This window comes from Podarcis vaucheri (genome assembly GCF_965113315.1).
Source record: "Podarcis vaucheri genome assembly, chromosome: 12".
NCBI classification, from domain to species: Eukaryota; Metazoa; Chordata; class Lepidosauria; order Squamata; family Lacertidae; genus Podarcis; species Podarcis vaucheri.
The window spans coordinates 16,614,979-16,627,221 of NC_138750.1; the positions used below are offsets into that span (position 1 = coordinate 16,614,979).

General features: G+C 45.4%; 1 protein-coding gene across 2 annotated transcripts in view; it reads left to right on the forward strand.

The window, feature by feature from the left end:
- Positions 1 to 11,304: 11,304 nt before the first annotated feature.
- Positions 11,305 to 12,243, forward strand: part of NPHP3 (nephrocystin 3) — a 37,921-nt gene continuing 36,982 nt past the window's right edge. The window contains exon 1 of one of the 2 annotated variants that reach the window (XM_082192964.1): positions 11,305 to 12,163. The gene's annotated coding sequence lies outside the window, so the exon portion shown is untranslated. The remainder of the gene's footprint in view (positions 12,164 to 12,243) is intronic. The other variant, XM_082192966.1, reaches the window with a different exon arrangement.

The window sequence follows — 12,243 nt, forward strand, 5'->3', positions numbered from 1 at the left end:
TTGTCACAAAGCTAAGTTAGGTGACTCGTAAAGTACGTCCCACAGTGACCAAGGCTTGACACAAACCACATTTTACTGTGTTAACTTGGCAGATGTAGGTCTGACATGGAGAACCTATTACAAGAACATTCACAAGAGGATTTTTGGGAACTGCTTGTTCTTAAAGAGGACATTAAATTCCATTTCTTTAACCACTTTTAGACTCTTTTTTTTTTAAAAAGCTGCCAGTTAGTTAAATCAATCAATCAATCAATCATATTATTAGTATGAATAGTAGTAGCAAACATTTCATAGCTATCTAACATCTATCTATAATTTAAATTAAATTTTTTGTTTTACAGTTTTGAATACTCATTTAAACATCCTTAAAATATCAGTGACCTCCCTTCACTTTCCATGGTTCATTTTGCATAACATAAATCCCTGCTTATTTTACATAAACTAAACCATTCAGTATTCCGTTATAACATCAATCAAAACGTATTTACACTGTTGAATTTATTTACACTGTTAAACTTATTTACACTGTTGCATGCTGCCAACATTTTCAGTTGTACACAATTATTTCCCATATATCCAATAAACTTTGTCCAATCTTCTCTAAATGTGTGTTCTTCTTGTTCTCTTATTCTATATTGTTAAGTCCACAAGCTGTGCATATTCCATCAGTTTACGTTGCCATTCTTTAGTTGGGACCTTGATCGTTTTCCATTTTGGGGTTAGTAGCAAACATTTCCATCCTGCCCTTAAATGCCAAACAATTATATATATGCACAGTAACATTAAAACAACACAGAAATCTTACCATAGGCTTACAAAGTCTCCTTTTAATATAAACACACCAGGCCTCACTATAGCAGCCCCTCTCCCCACCAAAAGAAAATTGGACAAAGAAGTACCTAAGTCTTTAGGTGGCACAGAAAATCAAGCAATGTAAGCACCAATTAAACTTCAAGGGGGACGGCATCTCACAACCAGGGCAGCTACCACCAAGAAGGCCCTGTCTCAGATTACTGAACTGCATACTTCATCTGGAGGCGGAAGAACGAGATGAGCCTCATTGATGGATCTTAAAGCCAAGGTAGGATAGGTTATGGGCTAAATCATGGGTAGGCAAACTAAGGCCCGGGGGCTGGATCTGGCCCAATCGCCTTCTAAATCTGGCCCCTTGGACGGTCCAGGAATCAGCATGTTTTTACATGAGTAGAATGTGTCCTTTTATTTAAAATGCATCTCTGGGTTATTTGTGGGGCAGAGGAATTTGTTCATTTTTTTTTTCCTTTCCAAAATATAGTCCGGCCCCCCCTCAAGATCTGAGGGACACTGGGCCGGCCCCCTGCTTGAAAAAGTTTGCTGACCCCTGTGCTAAATCATGTAAGTTTAACTCAGTTAATCAACTGAATGAATTTGCATATATTCACACATAGATAAAACAATATTACTGAAAGGGAGAAAGGCACACTTTGTTTTTATATGACACTTATGTGCTGTGTGTGGCAGTGGGGAGAAGAAAACACAGGGGCATAAGAAGGGGCCTTATCTCAAGCTGAAAAGCTACCGTTCAGTTCAGGAACATGTGAATACTGCATCCATGTCTTCAAGCTCCCACCTCTCCTCCAATGCCTGCACGAGCATCACTGCCTGCCACCATTCACATTCTGAACCTTCTACATGTTCTGGCACATGCCAAGGGGTCTGTGAAATCACACCATAAGTAATTTGTTTATGGAATCCAGGATGCAATGACTAGAGGGGTTTGGAAGGGATAAGGAGAATGAAAGCATGGTGGATCAATGGCTATTGGCCATGATACTTAAAACAGAATCTCGAGGGACAGCATACCTCTCTTGTGCTGTAGGACCTTTTCCTTGTCTGCTATTGGGTCCCCGGAGCACAGAGTCACACAAAGTGGCAAAACGACCTTGCAGGGTACCACAGGGTTTATTTGAAATGCATATGCATAGCAAAGGTGATGCGCAATAAGCTCGCAGTCTGCACACTCAATTCTGAGCAAGCCAGCTTTTTATACATTTGCAGAATACAATACCACCTGATTTCTTGTAAACCACCTGATTTCTGGGAAATTGAAAGTTATATTAACATAGCTGTCAAGTGTCCCTTATTTGAAGGGACAGCCTCTTATTCCAGTGCCATGTCCCGCTGCTGTCCCTTATTGATGGATGTCCCTTAAATGATGTCCCTTAAATTTCAAAGGAAGCAGCTCCTCTCCCTCCCTCCCTGCCGGCCAGGGAGGAGGGAGGCTCCAACTGTGTTGCTTGGCTGTGTTGCTCACCCAATAAGAAGTGTAAGAATGACTGGGGGTGGAGCTTGCATGCCTTGTGTGTGGCTAGTTAATGCAAGCTGAAGGAGTTTTTGAATGCTGGACGCCATTTTGTTGCACGTGCTGCTGCAAACTTTGCAGTGCAAAGCCAGGCTGGGGAGCCATCTTAAGTTGAGGCTGCACAGGCCTTGTGGCGCATGTGATTCAGATTCTATTCAGTTGAACCTTTGGTTACAAAGTTGGTTGGACAGTGTTCTCGAAGCTACCCAGCATGAGCTTGACCAGACTGCAGGAGGACAGGAAGACTGGAGTGCCTGGAACAGGTGAGGCTGCAGGTCCCTTATTTTGGCTGCTGGTCCCTTATTTTCAAATCTGTAAGTTGACAGCTATGTATATTAAGTTTCTATTTCCTTACATGGGCATATTAGCAACGGGCATTCCTGAGTCATCCTTATCTCTTTACAACCTTGAACAAAATTTTGAGAGGCCCTGCCAGCCTTGTTCTTATCTTCATTTGCTTAAGCAACACATTCTCCACTTTCTCTGTAACATCTAAGAGAGGAGAAAAAGCCTTGCTCTTCTGGCTGGTGTAAAACCTCCAGGCCTTAAAGGAAGGGGGTTTTGGGATAACATGTGAGAAAAGAGAAAATGCCTCAAAGAGTTTTTTAGGATCATATATAGAACAATATTCCAATGGCCCTTCAGTGCCACTGCAAGAAAAAGAATACTGAATTAAATGGACCTTTCGTCTGACCCAGCATTTTGTCTGACAAAAGCATTTTGTAGCCCTCTGTTCCTTCAGTGGGGGGCAGCAGCTGAGAGACAGCATATTGCCTAAGGCCAACCAGGGAATTTATAGCTTAATTTATCAGTGCAAATCAGCGGGTCATGACATTTCAATGGCACCAGGGATGTCCTGCTGATTCCTAAACCCTGATTTGCTTTGCATAAGGGCAAACACCAAATGTATCATTTTTACGAAAAGCTGGCACAAACTCGGGATGAAACGGTTGCATATTTCCCAGCTCGTTATGCATACAGGGACGTTGAAAGGGATGTTTTCTCTTGCTGCGATTCTGACACACTTTTGGACAGACGGTCCAGCGTTCACGAAGCAGAGGGGGGTGAGGCAAGGCTGCTATTGAGCTGCATCCAAGACCGAAACCAAGTGTGATTGCTGAGTCACAGGATACAGCGTGAAGACTCAAATTCTTGCATGGCATTTGGCAGCTGTCAAAATGATAGGCTTGCTTCACGCTATCTGTCTAGAGTGAACAGAAGCACTTCAAACCAAACCTGTTTCTGCACTTGACATCAGTTACAATTAAGGTAAATAAGTGGAATCTCACGAATCTTGACAGGTGGACAGAGTTCCTGTTTGAATCAGACACTAGACCTTGAACTCTGCTCCTTAAGAGTGATTGGAAGGGCTTTAGCTCAGCGGTAAGAGAATCTGCTTTGCACCCAAAAGGTCCAAGGTTCAATCCCCAGCCTCTCCACATACGGCTTTGAAAGCTGCCATCTCTGAGTGCAGCACAGGGTCAGGCAACCTTAGACCTGGGAGCCTCCGACATTTCTATCCAGCTTTGAGGCTCTTCCTGGGTCACACTCTCTCTTCCCAGGTCACACATGTGATGTTGGTTTCTGTGTGTTGCCACTGTGCAGTGCTTGGAGTCGCAGGACTCTGTTTACATTCCTGGGATTCCATCCTGTTGGAAGTCTCACGGGAGACGGATGAGACGTTACTGGTTTCCTGTTCCTTTGTTAGTTTTCGGTTGCTCTCTGCTCTCACAGAGAGACGATGTATTTTTTTCTGTCTGCGTAGCTTAGAAAATAAAGCATAGCCATGTAGCCATAAATCTCATCACGTCCGTGTGCTGCTTTGATTCTCTGCTGAATGGGATGTGCCTGGAGCCAGAGGCTCAGGTCGTTAATTATCGTCGGAGGCGATTCTGGAGGACTTGGCTGGAGGAGGATGAGCTTTACCACCTCGGTCGAGCGGAGATTCTGATATGTCAATGCCCCTGCTCCACTCCTCCTTCGTGTGCTGTTGACTGGCTGGGATGTGTTTTTGAACTGTGACAATGCCTCTCTTTTGTCCAGTTTGAGAGTTATGTGTGCCTGGCTGGAATGTCACCTATTGCACAAAGATTCACGTCGTTTTGCTGCACCTGCATTTCGCCTCGGGCCCCATCTGGCACAGCCGCGTGGCCCCTGGAAAGTTGCTCAGGAGGGAACATGGCCCTCAGATTGCAAAGGAAGGACAGTGTGTTTGGGGATCCGCCTCCTTTTTCTAGGTGCCCCACCTGACAAAGGGCCGCCAGGTGAATTCGTAGATGCGCTAGGTGGGCTGTCTGCAGATGCTAGGATAGTAGAGGTTACTTGGTCAGTCAGTCCTTGTTCACCTTCCACAGGGTTCAAGAGATGATCTTCTCTCCCTTCTGTCCTTAGCCCAAGCCAGACAGTGAGAAGGAATGGCACTCTCTGGCTGCTGCTTTTGTGCCATAATTTGAGCGTGTTTGCAAAATATCCAAAATCTCTTTGGAAAACCTGCCCTTCTACACACACAGCCACACCCCATTTATTCCCTAAGTCTTGCTGCCCTCTAGTGATAGATGCTGTTGAATTTCAAGAGCACAGTCTCACAGCCCTGTTGATCTTGTTCTTGTGGAATGAGATCGTTTGCATTATTACTCAGAAGTTTGTTCTGAATTCAGTGGACTAAATTCATACCAGTGTGCCTAAGACTGCAGTCTAAGGCTGCATCTGCTCCTTAAATTGTGTTGATATCATTGCCCGAAGAACTACTCTTTGAATTCACAATTTACCTGTTTAAAAGAAATAACACGGTACACCTTTTTAGGTAGCTCACCGGGCTGTCCTGTGCATTTTTATTAGTGCAGCTGTAGGGTAGAAACAAACTCTTATATTTGATCAATTAGGAGTTCTAAATCTTGAAACTGATCAGATCTGCATATTGTTTCCATCCATTTTTAAAAATTGGTTATCCTTATAGACCAGGAGTAGGTGACGTGGGTGGCGCTGTGGGTTAAACCACAGAGCCTAGGACTTGCCGATCAGAAGATGGGTGGTTTGAATCCCCGCAATGGGGTGAGCTCCCGTTCTTCGGTCCCAGCTCCTGCCAACCTACCAGTTCGAAAGCACGTTAGTGCAAGTAGATAAATAGGTACCGCTCCGGCGGGAAGGTAAACGGCGTTTCCGTGCGCTGCTCTGGTTCACCAGAAGCGGCTTCGTCATGCTGGCCACATGACCCGGAAGCTGTACGCCGGCTCCCTCGGCCAATAATGCGAGATGAGCGCCGCAACCCCAGAGTCATCCATGACTGGACCTAATGGTCAGGGGTCCCTTACCTTTACTGGGCAAATACTGGGCAACTTTTGCCTAGATCCCTACGAGAGAAAACGGATTAACAGGTGACTCAGTTTCATCTTCCTGTGGTCCCTAACACATCCACAAAGAAGTGGGAATGCATCATCAAAACAGAGGACAAAAAAAGAGCATAGCTTTGCAGAAAATTCCCACATGCTAATTTGCATCTATAACTGTATGCAGTGCTTTTTTCTTTAAAAAAAAATGTTTAGGGGTACTCTCATTTTGACTCAAGAAAATCACTATTTTATAGTTCAAATCTGGAATATTAAATTCAGTAAATGGACAAAAGTACAAAGAGTCACAAAATGTTTAGGGGCATGCGTACCCCCAGAAAAAAAGCACTGACTATATGTTTAGACATACCATATTTTTTGCCCCAGAGGACGCACTTTTTCCCCTCCAAAAATGAAGGGGAAATGTGTCTGCGTCCTATGGGGTGAATGCAGGCTTTCGCTGAAGCCTGGAGAGTGAGAGGGGTTGGTGCGCACCGATGCCTCTGGCTCTCCAGGCTTCAGGAAGCTATCCACAAGCCTTGCAAGCCCGGCGGGAGTTCCCGTGGGCTCCCAAGGCTTGCGGGCAGCAGCCTGCAGCCCGAAGCATGGGGCGCCCTCCGGAGGGCACCCCCTGCTTTGGGCGGGTGTCCGCAAGCCTTGCGTGCCCGGCGAGAGGTCCCGCCGGGCACGTGAGGCTTGGGGTGGCAGCCTGCAGCCTGAAGCACTGGGCGCCCTCCGGAGGGCTCCCCGTGCTTCGGGCAGGTGTCTGCAAGGCTTGGGGCTGCAGCCGCGGCTGTGGGGGGGGGGGGAAATAATTTTTTTTTATTCATTCCCCCGCCCCAAAAAATGAGGTGCGTCCTATGGTCCGGTGCGCCCTATAGGACGAAAAATATGGTAATTACTATATTCTAAATAGACGTACAATATATTTCACAATAGTGAGCAAGACTGTATGATTGGATGACTGATACGTGTGCTTGCTCTAGGTGCTAAGTGTTGATGGGCAATTTCAAGACTCCTCCTGCTCTCCCTTTTTAGGGTTTTTGATCTTTAACCTGATCTGGAACAGAGAGACCTTCAAACAGAGGACTGTCATGTGTATAATAGGACACGGACGTTTGGCAGCTGGAAAGAGCATAAATGGAATCAGAGCAAACATAGAATCCCATCAGCGAACCTCTCCCTGGACTGCTCTAAACAGGTTGCTCCAGAAGCCCTCAAGGAAAATCAGCATCAAAAATGTCACTCAGATCCTGTGTTCCCTCGGCTGAAAGGAGCTACATGACTGTGGAGATAGTGGGGAAATAGGAAACCTTTGAGTGCAAGAAGGTTGGCCATTGGGCTTTTGCTGACGGACTTAGCCAGTCTTGACCTACAGCAGGAATGGGGAACCTTCAGACATTAGACTCTCAATATCCATCAGCTCCTGCCGGGGATGATAGGCATTGCAGAGTTCAGCATCATAGGGAGGGCCAATTCTGGCCTATTGCCAGAACCCAGATGGCAGTGGGAGCATCTAGCAAAGAGCTTGTTTCATTAGATGAAAAGGGAAATTTATCCTGGGTTAGATGTTCAACTTCCTGAGTGTTTGGAGCAGCTCCCCTGATTCCTAATAGGTTCTGCAACAGGTGGTTCGATAAACCTCATGCATGCTTTACACAGAACATGTCCAAATGCTCAAATCACCACTAGACTCTTTGAGTTTCAAAAACAGGCGTACTCTAGATGGAAAACCAAATCTGTTTTAGTAAAAACAGCAGGTACGCAGTCCCGTGGCACTTAAAAAAAACTAATATGCTTATTACAGCATAAGATTTGGTATACAAGAGACAGAAGGAGCAGATATAAGTAAAAAGCATAAAGAAAAGAACTTGTTTCATCAGGTTTCCCCTGGCTCTTAATTTTCTGATCACACTGCTTAGTATTTCTGTTTTGAAGTTCTGCTTCATATTTCATTGGATTTTATTTTGTGTTCGCTTTTTGGGTGTGGGTGGGTGATTTTATTATTGTCAATTGTGTGAACTGCTTTGCTATCAGCTATGCAAATAAATGAATGAATGAATGGGAGGAGGGTATCCTAAGGCACAAAAAGAAGGGAAAACCAGCAATCAGTGGAGCCCAAAGACTGCAAAAAGCAGTAGTCAAACCATTGGCAAATGAACATAGCAAATAAGGAAGCATTTTTTCCCCCTGTAGTGAGAAAGCCATCCATTATCGTGACTGAGTTTGGAAGAAAAAAAAATGCTCAGCTATATATTCCTCACTACCACTAGATCTGGTTCCAGGTTAAGGAGTGTCTGGATAGGGGTCCATCAATTAGTGGATTTAGTTGGCAGTGGTGGCAAGAACTGTGCACCAAATAGAACTGGGTGGGTAAGTCTAGCTACCATTTTAATTTCCTTTTCTCCCAAAACAATTTTTTTATTAAGTTTCAACATTCAAAACATAATTTCATCTTTTATTTTTGTCGACTTCTCACCCCGTTTTCCATGGAGTTGTTGTTTTTCCCCTTCAGCTGCACCCTACCTTCTATCTATCAAATCAAAACTACAATATTACTTCAATTTTGCTTCAGTTGCTCATAGCTCAAATCCTGCTCACGAGTTCATCAAATTATATTTCTTTCAGTAGTCCAAAAAAGGCATTCATAAAACACTCATCATTAGATTCTCTTAATTTTGCCAGTTCTGCATAGTCGAGTATCTTACTTATCCCATCTTCTTTGGTAGGAACTTCTTCCTTCCATTTCTGTGCATAATCCTAGCTGCTGTTGCTATATACATAAAAAAAAATCTTTAACATTTTTTCTGCCCCTATAATCCCTAACAGAAACGCTTTATGCTTTTTTGGATATACTCATTTTAAACATATTTTTTAAAAGATCTAATCATTTATCATTTCCCAAAATACCCTTGCTTTCCTGCAAGCCACCATTTTAATTTCCTATAAAAGGTAAAGGTAAAATTACGGACCCCTGACCATTAGGTCCAGTCGTGACCGACTCTGGGGTTGCGGCGCACATCTCGCTTTATTGGCCGAGGGAGCCGGCGTACAGCTTCCGGGTCATGTGACCAGCATGACTGGCGAACCAGAGCAGTGCACGGAAACGCCGTTTACCTTCCCGCCGGAGTGGTACCTATTTATCTACTTGCACTTTGACGAGCTTTCGAACTGCTAGGTTGGCAGGAGCAGGGACCGAGCAACGGGAGCTCACCCCATCGTGGGGATTCAAACCGATACTTCCCCCCAATTGTTTGGGGAATTGTGGGAAATGAAATGGTGGCTGGAAACCAACCAACCAGTACTGGTGTTGTTGGCCAGAACTACTTATAAAAAAAGCCTGAGGCAGCAAAGTCACTCCTGTCAGGACAGATGCCAAGAATGCCAGGGCCAAATATGAGTGGTCTGCTGACCATCACCCACATAATTTGGTTTGTCCCAGTTTGAATTCATATTCAGTTGCATGCAGAATTTATATTCAGTTGCATGCAGCCTTTTTAAAAGGCTGTACTGAACTGCCTATCTAAAGCAGTTGCTAATAAAACCATTGTAATGGGTTCCCTATTTTCTGGAAAAAGTCATAAATAAAATGGTGAAAGGATAGCACTTCGGTGTAAAATGAATCCCTATCATGGAAATTAGGAACCCAGCAGCCCATTCTCTAAAAGTCTACTTTCAGATGCATATTATTTCTTTGTTAATTTCCATACCTCTTTGTAAGAAATTCTTCTGAAATACTAATGCGGCCAGCTGCTGGGTTGGTACGCTTTGCAAACCGAACATCTGCTTAATTCTGGGCTCTGGGTAATTTCCTACCAACAAACAGCATCGGGATATGTGTGAATGATCGCAGCAATTTTATTTTCACAATCAAAGCTCTAAATCTACCTTCATTTTGCATGGATGAATAATACATGTGGCATGTTTCCCTGGACGAGGTTGCATTGCACTTCAGAGAACAGCATGTGGAGCCCTATTTGCACAGCAAAATCATCTGCTATGTTATGTTTAGGAAGCAGCCATTTTCTTACGTGCCAGTTTACAATTGTCCTCAATGAAGCCTCTTAAAGTACATAATCTGTAATTAATGGGCTACCTCCTTCGGTTGTTCCGGAAAAAACCCATTGATTTCAGTCAGAAGTGCAAAAAACTTCTGCTTCCACTAAAATCTGAGCCACGGTCACACTCACACCATCTATTTAAAGCACATGACTTTTCCCAAACCATCATGTGCACCAAAGTTTACCCTTCACCAAGCTAATAATAATAATAATAATAATAATAATAATAATAATAATAATAATTTATTATTTATACCCCGCCTATCTGGCTGGGTTTCCCCAGCCACTCTGGGCGGCTTCCATAGAAACCAAAAATACACTAAAATATCACACATTAAAAACTTCCCTGAACAGGGCTGCCTTAAGATGTCTTCTGAATGTCAGGTAGTCGTTTATCGCTTTGACATCTGATGGGAGGGTGTTCCACAGGGCGGGCGCCACTACCGAGAAGGCCCTCTGCCTGGTTCCCTGTAACTTGGCTTCTCGCAATGAGGGAACCGCCAGAAGGCCCTCGGCGCTGGACCTCAGCGTCCGGGCAGAACGATGGGGGTGGAGACGCTCCTTCAGGTATACTGGACCGAGGCTGTTTAGGGCTTTAAAGGTCAACACCAGCACTTTGAATTGTGCTCGGAAACGTACAGGGAGCCAATGTAGGACTTTCAAGACCGGTGTTATGTGGTCTCGGCGGCCACCCCGTCACCAGTCTAGCTGCCGCATTCTGGATTAGTTGTAGTTTCCGAGTCACCTTCAAAGGTAGCCCCACGTAGAGCGCATTGCAGTAGTCCAAGCGGGAGATAACTAGAGCATGCACCACTCTGGCGAGACAGTCCGCGGGCAGGTATGGTCTCAGCCTGCGTACCAGATGTGGAGTTGGTAGCTACAATTCCCAGCACCTTTAACCTACAGTTCCCAGGATCTTGGGTGCTGTTGGGGAGCTATGTGCTTTGCCACATGGCTTTAGAGGGTAGGACTTGATTCACAGGGCCGGATTTAGTTTGATGAGGCCCTAAGCTACAGAAGGTAATAGGGCCCTTTATATATCCAGCTGTCCTTTGTCAACAACAAACTGTCGCTGTTTTTTGTGGAATATATGGTAGTTTATGGACCTAATAGGTATCTAAAGCCATTTGCACATGCAGAATGTAGGCACCCTATATATAGAAATGAGCAAACCAGTGATATTTTAGGGAGCAGGCTAGCAGGCCCATTACTTATATCATAGAAGCCTATACAAAACACTGATGCTGTATGTAGTGTTTTCTTTTATCTTATATTTTGGAAACATACATCCCGTTTCCCCCCCCTTAATTTTTTTTGGGGGGGCCAAGAGAGTGAGGCCCTAAGCTATAGCTTGTTTAGCTTATACGTAAATCCAGCAATGACTTGACTTGACTAAACCTCTGGCAGAACTTTTTTTAAAAATTAGCTTTTGTTAAGGGTTTTCTGTGCGTGTGTTACAAAACAGATAAAAGGTACGTCTATCAATTCGTAAGAGTCTTTTTTCACAGTTTGTTTACATTGAGCGAGAGACATTTTTTTTTGTCACAGACACCTCGCCTCCCTTGGGAGGTGGTGAACTCTCCTTCCTCGGAGGTTTTCTTAAGCAGCGCTTTAGCTGAGATTCCTGCATGGGAGAGGGATACGGGGTTGGACTAGATGACCCTTGGGGTTCCCTTCAAACTCTGCGGCTCAAGCACCCTCAGGCCGTTGACCAGCTGCAAACCCTCCGGATGGGGCTGAGCTGCGAAAGTTGGGAGAAAGAGAAGTAACCGCGCGATGGAAAGAATGAGCGCAGACACCGGCGCTGCGCCTTCTTCCCTCGACGGCGCCTCCGTCCGCTGCCCGAGGCAGAAGCGAGGGAGGGAGAAGCAGCCACGTCACTGCCTCCTCCTCCTTCTCCCTCTTTCCCCTTCCCTCCTTCCTTTCTCCCCCTCCGTTGCTGCGGGAAGCAGCGAGGGAGCTGCAAAAAGTCAGTCAGACAGAGGAAGGCGGTCAAGCGCTTGGCCCCTCCTGCCTTCTGCGTCGGGCGCTCTGGGAAACTTTTGGCGACTTCTGCCTTTCTAGCAAAGGGGGGGGGTGGAGATATTGACCGGACTGGGCAGTCTTGGGTCATCCCTGGGGCGGTAGGAGGCTTTCAGCCTTTTAGAAAAGTCACGTCAGAATGCAGCCCGGCCCTGCGCTCGCGTTTACTTGCGAGTCGGCGGGACTCGCCCCCTAGTAAGCGTGCATTATTAGGAGGAGAGCGGGACAGGACGGGCTTTGCGCTGCAAATCCTATACGCGTGTCTGTTCAGCAGGGAGCCCCATTGAGTTCACACGAACTTGCCCTCAGGTAAGTGTGTCTAAGGGCTGCACTGCTGTTCTGTCAGCCGGTGCCGGGGATGAAAGTGGACCGAAAAGAAGACTCACCCAGACTGTTTCAGGAGACATTTGTCGGTGAGTCAGGGATGGTCAGCTGGCCGGGTAAATTCAGAAGTCCGGTGTGGTAGTACTGATGGCTAGACACACAAAATCTT